At 53.4% G+C, this 13,501-nt stretch overlaps 1 protein-coding gene across 2 annotated transcripts in view; it reads right to left on the bottom strand.

The window, feature by feature from the left end:
• Window positions 1-13,501, bottom strand: part of NKAIN1 (sodium/potassium transporting ATPase interacting 1) — a 40,252-nt gene that overhangs the window by 19,558 nt on the left and 7,193 nt on the right. Inside the window, exon 1 of one of the 2 annotated variants that reach the window (XM_087858274.1) lies at window positions 6,255-6,502. The exons of the other annotated variant lie outside the window; for it this stretch is intronic. The gene's annotated coding sequence lies outside the window, so the exon portion shown is untranslated. Of the gene's footprint in view, window positions 1-6,254; window positions 6,503-13,501 lie in introns of those variants that run through there. 2 annotated transcript variants of the gene reach the window in all.

Here is a 13,501-nt window from a genome sequence, read left to right as displayed (position 1 = left end):
TTCCTGGAGCCTCAGTTTCCTCGTCTGTAACATGGGAACACAAGTACCGCAGATACCTACCTCCTGGGTTGTGTGAGGACTCAGTGATGTAATGGAAGTAGAGAACTGGACATACAGTAAGTGCTCAATAAATTCTCATTGATTGGACGAGTCACTTTCCCTCTCTGTATCTTCATTGCTCATTGGCGAATAGGGGATAATAATGTCCTTTTTATTCACAGAGAAATTGGAGGATCAATGAAGATCACAGCCACGAAGCAATTTACATACTAGAATGTGCTTTTTAAACTGTAAAGTACTAGGCCTGCATCATCATTATTAGCATAATTAAGTCCTTGGTTTCATACCAAGATGAGATTCCTGGTGCTTGTTCCCTGAGAAGCTGTACAGGGCAGCACTTAAAAGTGTGGCCTACAAGCCAGACTGTCCGGGGTTTGAATCCCACCTTATTACTTACTAGCTGTGTGACCTTCAGCAACTCACTTAACCTCTCTGTGTTTTAACTCCTTTATCTATAAGATGGGGATAATGATAATAGTACATATTTCATGGGATTGTCGTGAAGCCTAAATGAAGGAATATGTGTAAAATGTTCAGAACACTGCCTGGCCCGTGATCATGGGTAAAGCCACATTCGTTCCAGTGAGTTACCCATAGTGAAGACTCTGGGTCTGGGTCTCCTACAGGCTCAGAGGACTCAAGTTCTGAAGACGAGCTCACCACTGTCCTGCTGTGCAGACCCCTCTGAGGCCAGGTAGCACCCTCCCTGATCCACCCCATCCAGTCCAGTAGCTGCCTGACCCAGCTTGGCCCCTTCTCCAGCCTGGCTCTTCTCATTCACCCACCAAGCACTCACGGGCACTGTGCCCTAGGCCTGCACTGGCTGCACAGACCACTGACTGCAAGTGTCAGTTTGGCACAAGTCCAGAGAAGAGAGCAGGGACTTCCCTCCCCTTGCATGGAGCCCACCCTGGACACGCTGCCTTATGTCTACTTGTTTCATGTTCTCCTCTCAGCTGTTGAGAGCTGTCATTTTCCATGTGTAGAAACACAGGCCCAGGGAGGGCGTGTAAGTGGTAGAGGCAGGATTCATACCCAGCTGTGTCAGGGTGACGATATTCCCAAAGTGAGCTACAGATTCAATGCAATCTCTATCAAAATTCCAACTACCTTTTTTTTTTTTTTTTTTTTTTGCAGAAATAGATAAGCTGGTCCTAAAATTCATAGGAACATTCAAGGGACCTAGAAGAGTCAAAGTAATCTTGAAAAAGAACAAAGTTGGAGGACTTAGACTTCTTGATTTCAAAACTCACAATAATATTACAGTAACCAAGACAGTGTGGTATTGACATAAGGTTAGGCAGACACGTTGGTGAAATAGAATTGAGAGCCCAAAAATAAACCCATACATTTAACTGATTGTCAGCGAGGGTGACAAGACCATTCGATGGAGAGAAAGCATAGCCTTTTCAACAAAGGGTGCTGGGACACCTGGAAATCCACATGCAAAAGAATGAAGTTGGTCCCTTACCTCACACCATATGCAAAAACTAACTCAAAATGGATCACAGAACTACATGTAAGAGCTGAAGCTATAAATCTCTTAGAAGGACCCATAGGTGTAAGTCCAAGTGACCCTGGAGTGGGCACGTGTTAGACACGACAGCAAACGCACAAGCAGCCAAAGAAAAACTAGATCAATTGGATGTCATCAAAATCAAAACCATCTGGACTCCTGGGCGGCTCAGTCGGTGAAGCGTCTGCCTTCAGCTCAGGTCATGATCCCAGGGTCCTGGGATTAAGTCCCACGTCAGGCTCTCTGCTCAGTGGGGAGTCTGTGTCTTCCTCTCCCTCTGCCCCCCACCCCACTGCTTGTGCTCTCTCTCTATCTCTTGCTCTCTCTCAAATAAATAAAATCTTTAAAAAAAAATCAAAACCAGTTGAACATCAAAGGACACAATCAAGAAAGTGAAAGCCAACCCACAGGATGGGAGAAAATATTTGCAAATCAGAGAAGTGGTAAGAGTCTAGAGTCCAGAATATATAAAGAACTCTTACCCTTCAACAAAATGATAAATAACCCAATTAAAAAATAAGCAAAGGATTTGAATGGAAATTTCTCCAAAGATTTAAAAAATGGCCAATAAGCACACGGAAAGATGCTCAACGTCATCAGGGAAATGTGAATGGAAGCCACAATAAGACACTATTTATACCCATAAGGATAGCTAAAATAAAATAGACGGGGTGCCTGGCTGGCTCAGTGGGAGGAGTGTGTGGCTTTGATCTTGGGATCCTGAGTTTGAGCCCCATGTTGGGTGTAGAGATGACTTAAATCAGTAAATAAACTTTAAAAAGATAGATAATAGCAAGTTTGGATGAGGATGTGAAGAAGTAGAACGCTTGTGGCATGGCTGGTAGGACTGGAAAATGGTGCAGCTGTTGTGGAAAACAGGCTAGTTCCTCAAAAAATTAAACACAGTTATTTCTGGCTCAGCAATTTTTTCCTACATAGAGCGGCGCCTGGGTGGTGCAGTCAGTTAAGTGTCCGACTCTTGGTTTTGGCTCAGGTCATGATTGTGGGGTCATGGGATCAGGCCCCATGTCGGGCTCTGCACTCAGCATGGAGTCTGCTTTAAGACTGTCTCTCCTTCTCCCTCTGGTCCTTCCCCCCCTAAAATAAATAAATCTTTTGTTTTGTTTTGTTTTAAAGATTTTACTTACTTGTCAGAGAGAGAGAGAGCACATGAGCAGGGGGAGTGGCGGGCAGAGGGAGAAGCAGAGCCCCTGCTGAGCAAGGAGCCCAATGTGGGACTCAAACCCAGGGCCCTGGGATCATGACCTGAGCTAAAGGCAGATGCCTAATGACTGAGCCATCCAGGTGTTGCTAAGACAAATAAATCTTTAAAAAAAATTATTCCTAGGTAGGTAGGCTAGAATTGAAAACAAAGTTCACATAACACTTGTGCAGAAAAGTTCATAGCAGCATTATTCACAGCAGTCCCAATGGAAACCACTCAAATGTTCGTTAACTGATTAATGGGTAAACAAAATTTGACAGATCCATACATGGAACAGGAACCTATTAAAAAGAATGAAGCACTAATACAGACACAACAAGCATCAACTTTGAAAATATTATACTAGGGGGCGCCTGGCTGGCTCAGTTGATTGAGCACACGACTCTTGACCTCAGGGTCATGGGTTCAAGCCCCACATGGGGCATGGAGCCTACTTCGAATGCATGAATGCATGAATGAATGAATAAATAATAAAAATACTATGCTAAGTGAGAGAAGCCAGTCATGAAGGACTGCATATTGTATGACTCCACTTCTATGAAATGTCCAGAATTGGCTAATCCAGAGAGACAGAAAGCAGATTTGTGGTAGCCAAGGGCTGGTGGGAGGGGATAATGGGGAATGACTGCTAATGGGTTTGAGGTTTCTTTTTGGGGTGATGGGATGATGAAAATGTTCTGGACTCAGAGTGTGGTGATGGCTTCAAAACAGTGTGAACATACTAAAAACCCTGAATTGTATACTTTAAGATGAATTTTTTTAAAAAGATTTTATTTGTCGGAGAGAGTGAGAGAGCACAAGCAGGGGTAGCGGCAGACAGAGGGAGAAGCAGACTCCCTGATGAGCAAGGAGCCCAACGCAGGACTCGATCCCAGCACTCTGGGATCATGACGTCATTCGAAGGTAGATGCTTAACCGACTGAGCCACCCAGGCGTCCCAAGATGAATTTTTTTTTAAAGATCTTTTTCTTAGAGAGAGAGAGAGAGAGCACAAGCAGGGGAAGGGGCAGATGGAAAGGGAGAAGCAGACTCCCCACTGAGAAGGGAGCCCAATGTGGGGCTCAATGCCAGGACCCCAAGATCATGATCTGAAGGCAGATGCTTAACCAACTGAGCCACCCAGGCAACCCAAAATATTTTATTTTTTAAGTAAGCTCTATACCCAATGTAGGGCTCAAACTCACAACCCCAAGATCAAGAGTCACATGCTCTACCCACGGAGTCAGCCAGGCACCCCCTAAGATAGTGGATTTCATGTTATGGGAACTATACCTAAAAAAAAAAAAAAAAGAAGGGAAGAAGAAGAAGAAAGGGGAAGAAAGAGGAAGAAAGAAGAAGGAGAAGAAAGAAGAAGGAGAAGGAGAAGAAAGAAGAAGAAGAAAGCCCAAACATAGCTCTTGGCCTCACAAAGCTAACATTCAGGGGAGAGTGGAGGGAGAGGGGACGAACACACACACAGCAAAATTACTGTTGTGCTAAGTGTCTGAAGGAGGGGTAACAAGAATGAGAGCTATGATGATAGTGGTCAAGGAAGACTTCCTGGAGGAAGTGAACTGAAGGAAGAGGGGTTAGCAAGGTAAGGAGAAGGGGGAAGAACAGGCAGCGGGGAAAGCATGTGCAAAGGTCCTGTGGTGGGAGGGAACTTGGCAAATAGAAGGGTCTAGAAAAGCCCATCGTGGCTAGAGCACGGGGAATGAGAGGGAGCAGAATGCCAGACGGAAGGGCTGGAAGGGCTATTATATGCTGTGGCCTGATGCCAGCACGGCAGGGTCAGAGGCTGAGCAGGAAAGCAGCTTGGAGCTGGAGAGGAGGCACCAAGCCCTGTGAGGCCTCCCTTGGGTCAAGCATCACACTGGAGGCGTCAGGCATCTAGTGCATGGGGTCAAGTGCCAGAAGGAGCTGGCAGGTCATTTCTCCCGACTGAGACATTCTTCACGTGACCTGATGGAGGGACGAAAAAATCCAATTCCCCGACTTCTTCAGTGGCGCCTCCTGCACTGACGCTCCCAGGAAGAAAATAATGATGAAAACCAGCCTCACTGCTATGGCAACAGCAACCACTGCTGACTTACCCTCCTGACTGCAGGCCTGGCAGGGAAGCCTGCCTAGCCTTAGTGGTGGGCGGCAGGAGCCCCTCCCCCAGGGCTGCCGGACCCCCCTTCCATCACTGTTGCAGTCCTGGCTCAGCTCCCAGCTTCCCCACTTCTTGCAGCAGAGAATGACCGCAGCTGCCAACATCTGGACAGCCCTTCACAGCTCAGACTGCGATTCCTGCCACCCCCCTGCAACGCGGGGTTACCAGCCCCACTGGACAGATGAAGACACTGAGGCTCGGAGAGCTGGGGGGCGGTGCCTGCAGCCTGGTGTCCTTCCCTCTGCGCCACCCTTACTCCCACCTGGCAGAGGTCTGGTCCCCCGGCGAAGGTACCCTGCTCTGATTCATCCACGGCACAAAGGCACCCCGGAGTGGAAGGAATGTCACCCCGACCACCAGCCTGACCCCCAGCCTGTCTCCGGCTTCCTCTCCTGGCAATCTACCACAGGGTGGGGTGCTCCCGGGAAGGGGTCCTGTGGGGCCCCATGAGAGCCTGTCCTGTAAGAGGGGTGCCCCCAAGTGACCGGGCGGAAGCGTTTCCTTCAAAATGCCTGGCTCTGAACTTGAACACTAGTGTGGTCATACACGCTAACTCTGGGCCAGGCTTTGTGTCCAGCGCTTTGCGGGTACACCGCCCTAAACCTCACGAGCAGAGCGAGGGGTGGGCCGTGGTCCCGGTTCTATGGTGGGGGCACAGCCTGCGATCTCAGGGCTGGAGCAAACCCACGTGGTCTGACCCCGGAGCCTGAGTTTTTGACAGATACCTGCAGCCCCCAGGAGACCTTTTCTGCCTTCTCCCATCCCCCACCCCCAGGCAGGCCGGGGAGATTAAAGGGGGAGGGGGGGCAGAGGAGCAGAGGGGAGGGAGCTGAGCCGCCGCCTGCAATCATTTCCTGGCCCTGGGCCAGAAGGCTGCAGGCAGAACCTGTTGGAAGAAGAGGGGCTTGCTGTCTGCAGAAAGGGGGAAGCGGGGTGGAGGGAGGGCCTCTCCTGGGAACTGGGTCCCGCCTCTGTCCAGGCCTGGGGTTCATAGGGGGAAGGAAAGGGAAGGCAAGGCTCAGGAGTACCTACTAAGTGCCTATGCTGAGCCCAGCACTTTACAGGTGGCATTTCGATTTATCCCCAGAGCAACACTAAGAGATAATAGCTAACACTTATTATATGCCAAGTGTCTCTTGAATTCTTAGCATGCTTTGATTCATTTAACCCTCACAGAGACGTGGCAGGTAGAGACTGAGATCACCCATGCTTTGCACGCAGGGAAAGCGAAGCGTAAAGAAGAAAAGTAACAAGGTCACCAGCGGATACAGATCTGAACTGGGTCCCCCAGCCCCAGGGTCCATGAGGAACAGACTTACTATCCCGCTAGGGCAGCGGCAGCCCCATTTTCCAAAGGAGAAGAGTGAGGTTCTTTCTTGAGGTCACCGTGTGTCAGAGTGGGGGGTCAAGTCCCATCTCCTGGGAATGTTTGACCTTTTTAGTGGCCCCTCCTGGACGGAGGAGCACCCTTGCCACTGCTCCCCGACAGCTCCTGTCTGGCAACATCGAGCGCAGGGGGAAGGTTCTAGCCGTAGACGCTTGCCCACGGCTGCCCAGACTGAGCAGAGGAGCCAACTGCTTCCACCTACCTGGGAAAGTTTATTTTTGTTCAGGGTATTTTTGTCTGGAATCACACACCCAACCCTGATCCTTTCCAGAAATGGCGTCAGCCCGCTTCCTAGAACAGTTCACGAAGGGCTCCACTGCCTTCCCGGGCCTCTGTGTACCCACCTGTACAAAGGGTTGGAGGGCTGTTCTCGGGGGGACCCTCCTGGCCCCCACATCCCAGGATTCTCTGCCTGGGAGCTTCCCATTTAGCAAACAGTCATGGCTCTGTGCCTTACAGGCGTGCCGCCCTCCAAAAGGCTGGTCAGGATTTCCGGTGGCCGTGTCCTAAGTACTAAGTGCCAGGTGTTTGCTGAGTGCTCTCCATGGAGTCTCCCACTGAGTTTGCTCAGTGGCCCTAAGAGGCCGTACGATGATCTCCATTTACAGGTGAAGAACCAAGTCTGGCTGAGCAAGCTGCCGGGCCCAGACTCCTGGAGAAGAGCAGCAGGAGGACGGCTCACCTGGTACGGCTGGCACGGTCAGAGCTGACATGTATGTCAGACATCTGGCCACCGCAGGCCCTGAGAAACCGACCCCCCACCCCCATCCTGTCCCGTCCAGCCTGGGGAGCCTCACGGCCCAGCCGGTCCCAGGTCCCAGTCGGCAGCCACAGTGTGAGTCCCAGGCTGGGCCCCCAACAGTCTCTCACTTTGGGGGGGAGGGGGGCGGTCCCTGTGTCCTTGGTGGCCTATCTTGGGGATGACAGCTAGTGGCAGCTTGGGGGCAGCAGCCTGCTTGGAGGGCTCATGGGGCTGCTGACAGCAGACAGAGACAGGCTGGAGCAGCTGGTGCTGCCCGAGGCAGATCAGGCACCTGGGAGCCTCTGCCTGCACCCCGCCCTGAGCCCAGACCCTTCTCTAACATTTGCGGGTCTTCAGGACCAAAGCAAGAGTACCAATACAGTACCACGCATCTAAATATTTAAGCTATGAACCAAGCGAACAGACCCTTAAATAAAATATGTCCTATCTTCCCACCTAGACAGAATGATCCGGAAGGCCGGGCTGTGAATGTAAATTCCTCTGACTCCTTGGATTGCCGTGCTAGAGCTCAGTAGTGTCCAGCCAGTCCTAGCAGCATTCCCACTCCTGGCTCCCTTCTAGGCAGGGGCCTAATACGCAGGTCTGGACACCCTTGGAGGCAAGTGTCAGCAACAGCCGCCCCCCAGCCCCACAGTCGGCCTTTGTCCCTAAGGGTTAGGGGTGCACACACCAGCCACACTGTCCTCTGGAAAGGCCCTGGAAGATCCTCAAAGTGGGCTTGGGGCTGATTGGATGGGGGACTGGGCTCTATTGTGAGCAAACTGGCAAACCCTCACTGGAGACACATTTCTAAAGCAGTCTCAGGCCACACAGTTGCCCGGGCTCCGGGAGCAGCCCGGAGGATGAAGAGAGCTTGGAAGTTAGCATCAGAAAATCCAGGCGAGGCCCAGCTCATGCCTTGCTTGCCACACTGCCCAGCGTCTCTAAGAAGCCCCGAGCCTCCCGCACTGCTGAACCCCCAGCACCCAGCACACGGCCCGGCACAGGGGAGGCACCAAGGAACAGCAGACTGGCCGAGTGAACGAAGCAGCTTTGTGATTATTCGCCCAGGTTTTCCGTCTGCTCACAGGGGCCAATCAGGCAACACACATTCACGGAAGGCCAGACAGCTCAGACCCAGAGCTTCCAGTCCAGGGAGAGAGATTCAAAGCAGAAACAGGACAACAGCGTGACGCCCACTGTCACAGAAGTGGCGGGGACAGGTGTTGCCAGAGCCTGGAGAAGGACATCCGTGGGGAGTGGGGGGCAGTGCAGGAGGACAGAGATGTTCCAAAGAGGAAATGATGAGTGAGCTGGCCTTCAGGAGATACAGAGGGGAAAGGACGTCCAAAGGCCAGGAGAGCAGATGCAAAGGCACTGAGGCATGAGGTGTAGCAGTGTGCTTACATCAATGTGGCCCGAGCTTGGGCACCGGAAGCAGTGAGTGTTAGAGTTGGCGGGCTAGCCTGGGCAGCGTCACATCCCACTGGCTAGACCAAGTAATTCTCCCTGTGTGGTCCCCGGACCAGCAGTACCAGCGGCACCTTGGAACGTGTTAGAAATGCAAATTCTCAGGCTTTATCTCAGACCTACTCAATCAGAAACGCAGGGTAAGGTCCAGAACTTTGTATTTTAAGAAGCCCTCCCGGTGACTCTGCTACACCTTCGAGTTTGAGAAGCACCACATCAGACTTCTTCCCAAAGGCAATGAGGAGCCATGGACCGCTGTAAACAGAGGCAAGGAGGACCAGAGCTGCACTTCAGGACGGTCACTGGGGGAGTCTGGTGAGGGGCTGGTAAAAGGCCCACGTCTGCAAGTCTGCCCCATGTGGACCCTCACCTCCAGCTGGACAGAGCTGCTGCACGTGTCAGAAGAATCATCTATCTGCACATGTGAGGGAAGGGGCCACCGGGAAGTCGAGACCCTTGCTGGGCACAGGGCCTGTTGCCAGGGTGACACCTGTCACTAGGAGAAGGGGGGCAGCACCCTACCGAGGGTCAATGAAGGGGAGCTGGCTATCATGGCAACCTCCCCTCGGGTGGGACAGGGTAATAGGAGGCCTGGTTGTCCCCAACTACCCCACCCCCGTTCCCAGGAGAGAGCACCACTGACCCCACCGTCCCCCTCTGCCTGCATCTAGCCCCTCACCCCTGCTCTGTCCTACCCTGAAGCCACACCCTCCTTGTCACAGCCTCAGGGCTGGGGGGCTGTCTCCTTGGTTACAGCCCTGGCTCCCGTGGTATCCATGGTGATCTTCTCTCACGAGGCCCCAGGCCCACACCTGCCAGGCCTTCACCTTCCTTTGCCAAGGCTGGTCCTGGGGGTGATGACCGGAGTCAAGTGGCAGGGCTCCCCCACTCTCTGTAGCTTCCACATGGGTGTGGAAGGAGGAACAAGGGGATCCAACGTGTTACCTTCAACCAGGAGCTGGATGCAGAAGGCACATTAAACAGCTTGTCAAGGCCAACTTGAAGCTCGGGGGAGCAAATCTCACCCTCGAGCCTCGTAGAGCACAAAGCATGAGGAGTCTAGAGTCCGACAGGCCAACACCGCGGTACCCTGGACAGGCTCTGTGTCTCCCCGAGCCTCAGTTTCCTCACCTGTACATCGGGGATAATATTAGCATCTGCCCCCTGGGGCTCCTGAAAGACTAAGTGAGGGCAAGCATCGGAATCGAGAAACACAGTGCCTGGCACCTCCCTGCCTCCTGTCCTGCTGCTCCTCAGGGAGGAGGGAGGAACCCCTCTCCCTGGCTTCTCGGTAACCGCTCTCTGCTGGTGGGATGCCTCGTGGGGAAGAGCCGTGGCTCTGGGGTCAGAAACACTCCCCAACACTGACTTCCGGTACAGTTATTATTACTATGAATCATCTGGCCGTGAGCGGAGTCCTGCCTGGCAAGCTGCTTCCTCCAGGTAATTTACATTTCCTATTGTCAGCGTAGCCTTCCTTCCCTATCATCTGACGCCGGGATGTTTTCTAGAAAGCAGGAGCCATGGTGTGCATCTCGGTTTTTGTGCAACGCCTGGCCCAGGCCCTGGCGGGGAGCACCCAAGAAGCTGAGCACGGCAGGGACTCGGAAACCATGTGCTCTAACTCAGCCTGCAAGCAGAACGCTCTGCTCCCCGGTCTTACCCAGGGCCCGAATGCCTCCGGGGATGAGCTCCTTAGTCCCCGCTGAAAGTGGGCCGGTGAGCTCCGTGGAGGGGGAGCTGAATGGGCAGCTGCAGGAGAGAGGGCTGTAGGGAACTCCGGGGCCACCCCCACCCCCATGGCCGAGCAGCCCCCCTTCCCCTCCCGCTGAGAGTTGATAATAGGAGTGGTTCTAATTATGCTCTAATTGCTTTCTTCCAGGCGGTTTCTCGGGAGCCAAGGAGTTCAGAGTTCATGAATAAGTGAAGAGGGAGGAAGCGGGAAGGGATGTTTATTGATCCACAAATCTCTACATGCCAGTGTCTGCCCCACAAATGCTCGGGCATGTAGCTGGGTGCAGTTTTGAATACAGACACACACAAACGCAGACACTCCAGCCCCAAACCTCTCTCTCCCAAGGGCTAGTAGTGGATCAAAGGAAGGTAACAAGAAGTCTCCTAAATTGCCTTGGGTCACAGTCCCAACTCCGTCACTGACGTGCACTGTGGTCTTGGGCAAACCCTAGTCTTCCCACCTGTCTCGTGTAGGAGCGAAAGTAATGTCTGGCAGCCTTGTCTTAGAAAACGCAGACTTCAGGGTGCCAATGGGGTGGCATCCAGTAGACAGAAGCCTGGGCTGGGCCAGGTGGGCACTGTTGCCCTCAGACTGCCCCTTCCTCCAGATGCCTCATTCCCGAAGATCTCGCCAAGCAGCCGGACGCTCCAGGGAAGTGGCAGGAGGAACACTTCTATCTCCCGGCCTGGGGGGGGGGGGGGGCGCTGGAGAGGAAGGGGGGGGCTCTGGACTCAGAAGCCAGCTGGGCTGCCCACTAGCTCTGAGGCCCGGGGCTCCAGTGCTTGTTAAGCGGCAGCAATAGGCTGAGTATTACGAGGGTTCACCCGGGGCACAGAACAGCCTTAGGCGAGGGCCTGGCACAGAGTCAGCATCTGGCGAGGGTGATGTTGGCACCCCGCACAGTAGAGACGGGTGCCTTCATGACACGTGAACAAACTAAGGCACAGAGAGGTCAAGCCACTTGCCCCAAACCATGCATTAAGTGACAGAGTTTGAACCCAGGGCCATTAGACCCTGAATGCCTCTGTGCTCCAGCCTTGGTTCTCCACTCTGTCCGATTCGTCTGGTCCCCAAGAGCTGGCACGCGGTAGCTGACCGTAATAATGGACCGAATGACAGAGAAATGTAGGGAAAAAATAAGCATAAAAGACAGGCTCTGTTTCCAGTGACCAGGGTGGGAATGGGCTGATGCAGGTAGGACGAGGCCAAGATTCCTTTCGAGGTCAAAGCACAGTGCCGGGTCTGAGGGACCCCAGGACTTGGTGATTCCTCAGCAGCTGGGGCCAGGTGGGGACAATGGGGAGCTTCGGTGTATGCTCACGGAAGGCCATCTTTTTACTCCTTTGTGACTTCCACTAAGAAGCCTGACTTTTGGCATCAGTCAGAACCCACTGTGCCACGGCCTTGCTGTGAGACTTTGGGCAGGTGACTTCAGCGCCATGAGCCCCAGAGGCCTCATCTAGGTAACGGGGATGACGAGGGTCCGCCTCTGGGGCTGCGGCGAGAGTGACAGGGAAGGGCCCGTGTGAGGCCCTATACTTGAGGCGAAGAGTGGGGGCTCGGAGTCCGAGGGCCTGGATTTGTATCCCGGCTCTGCTGCTGCCTGACGTAAGTGCTCACGGCCTCAGCAGCTGCTTCTGTGAAACGGGGACAGTGTGGCCACCAGGGCTACAGGGCCACCAAGGCGGGGCAGGGGGGAATGGGCTCCTGCAGGAGAAGCAGTCACAACAGTAGGCAGTGTGGCGGAAATGCTCAATAAATCTATTAGAGTAGTCTAATACTGCAGACATACCCTGCAGTCCACGTCACAAATGGGGAGACAGCCCCAGAGAGGGGCAAGGACTGGTCCAAGGTCACAGAGCCAGTTCACGGCAGAGCCAGGCCCACGTGGGAGCTGGCTGTATGCAGGGCCCTCGGTCCACACCTCAGTTGGAATGGCTAACCACGAGACCCTGCCCAGCACCTGGGCTCCCCTGCTGGGGCTTGAGGACTCTGGGGGGCTGATGCCCCCTTCTCCTTGTCTTCCCTGCTGGCTCCAGCCAGCGGGGTGTGTCAGAGGGCAGGGAGAGTGACCTGCCTTCCTGGCCCGCCCCGCCAGCCCCTTCACTCCGGGCTGGCTGCAGAGGCCTCAGAAACAATCCAGGGGCCCAGGACTGGAACACCATTTGTCAGCCCTGCATGGTGGTGGCTGGCTGGTTTCCATGGCAACAGTGCAGTGTGAAGGCATCCTGGCATCATTAGGGAGCGCGCTGAGTAGTATAAACAGAGGCTGCAGTAGATTACACGCCTATTATGAGCAGTCTCGGGCTCTGAGCGCTGGTAATTATGCCTAATTGTGCATTTAATTGTGTAATTGAAAACCCACATCTCTGATTCAGGCTGGGGCTGCAGAACCGCCCCCCCTCCAAAAAAAAAAAAGAGGCTTAAGAGCCATCACTACCCTGAAAATCCCAGGGCTGCCTCCCCTTCTAGGGCAAGGGGTAGCCAGAGTAGACTTGGGGTTAAAGAGCCTACAGGCTCCCATGTCCCCCACTCCCTGTGCCAGGAGCTCGGCCGGGATCCGTGATTTGGGATGGGGTGGGGAGCATGCTTAAGGCAAACGGACGTCGTAGGAGCCCACGATGTCCATTATTCAAATAGATACCATTTTGTGCTCTTGCCACTGTGCTCTCAGGGCCTAGAACCAGCTGCTGGTGGTTCCAGGGGACCTGGACCATCATCAGATCCATTACACATCCAAGTGGCCATCCCACTATGTAAATTCTTTGTCACTGCCCGTGACGGGGAGCTCACCACCTGACTGTCAGTCTGCCTGCAGAGCCTCTGTAGGTAACTTGAAAACCACTGATGGAGTTCAACCATCTCCTCTCCATTTCCCAGTTTCCCAGACTCGACAAAATGAGGCCCAGAGAAGGGCAGGGCCAGCTCAAAGTTGCACAGCAAGTGAGTTCCTGAACCCTGGGATTCTGACTTGCAGCTGAGGGCCTATTTTATGCCCTAGGGTGACTTAGCACCCAGACTTGAGCCTGGCACTTTGTGGGTGCTTCATAAGTATTTGCTAAATACAACTCTGGGTAGGGTTAGCTGGTGGCAATTCTTACTCTCTGACCCAACGGAATTGAGTCTTTCTGGACTTCAGGTGGCTGACCTGCAGTGGCCGGGGTTAGTGATGGGTCACGACCTCCTGCTCTGAACCTCTGTGGCCCGAGACTTGAGTTTAGAACCAAATATC

The sequence above is a fragment of the Ursus americanus genome, chromosome 33 (genome assembly GCF_024610735.1).
Source record: "Ursus americanus isolate L20-20 chromosome 33, mUrsAme1.1.p, whole genome shotgun sequence".
Classification (NCBI taxonomy): Eukaryota; Metazoa; Chordata; class Mammalia; order Carnivora; family Ursidae; genus Ursus; species Ursus americanus.
This window is presented reverse-complemented; position numbering and strand designations above follow the sequence as displayed.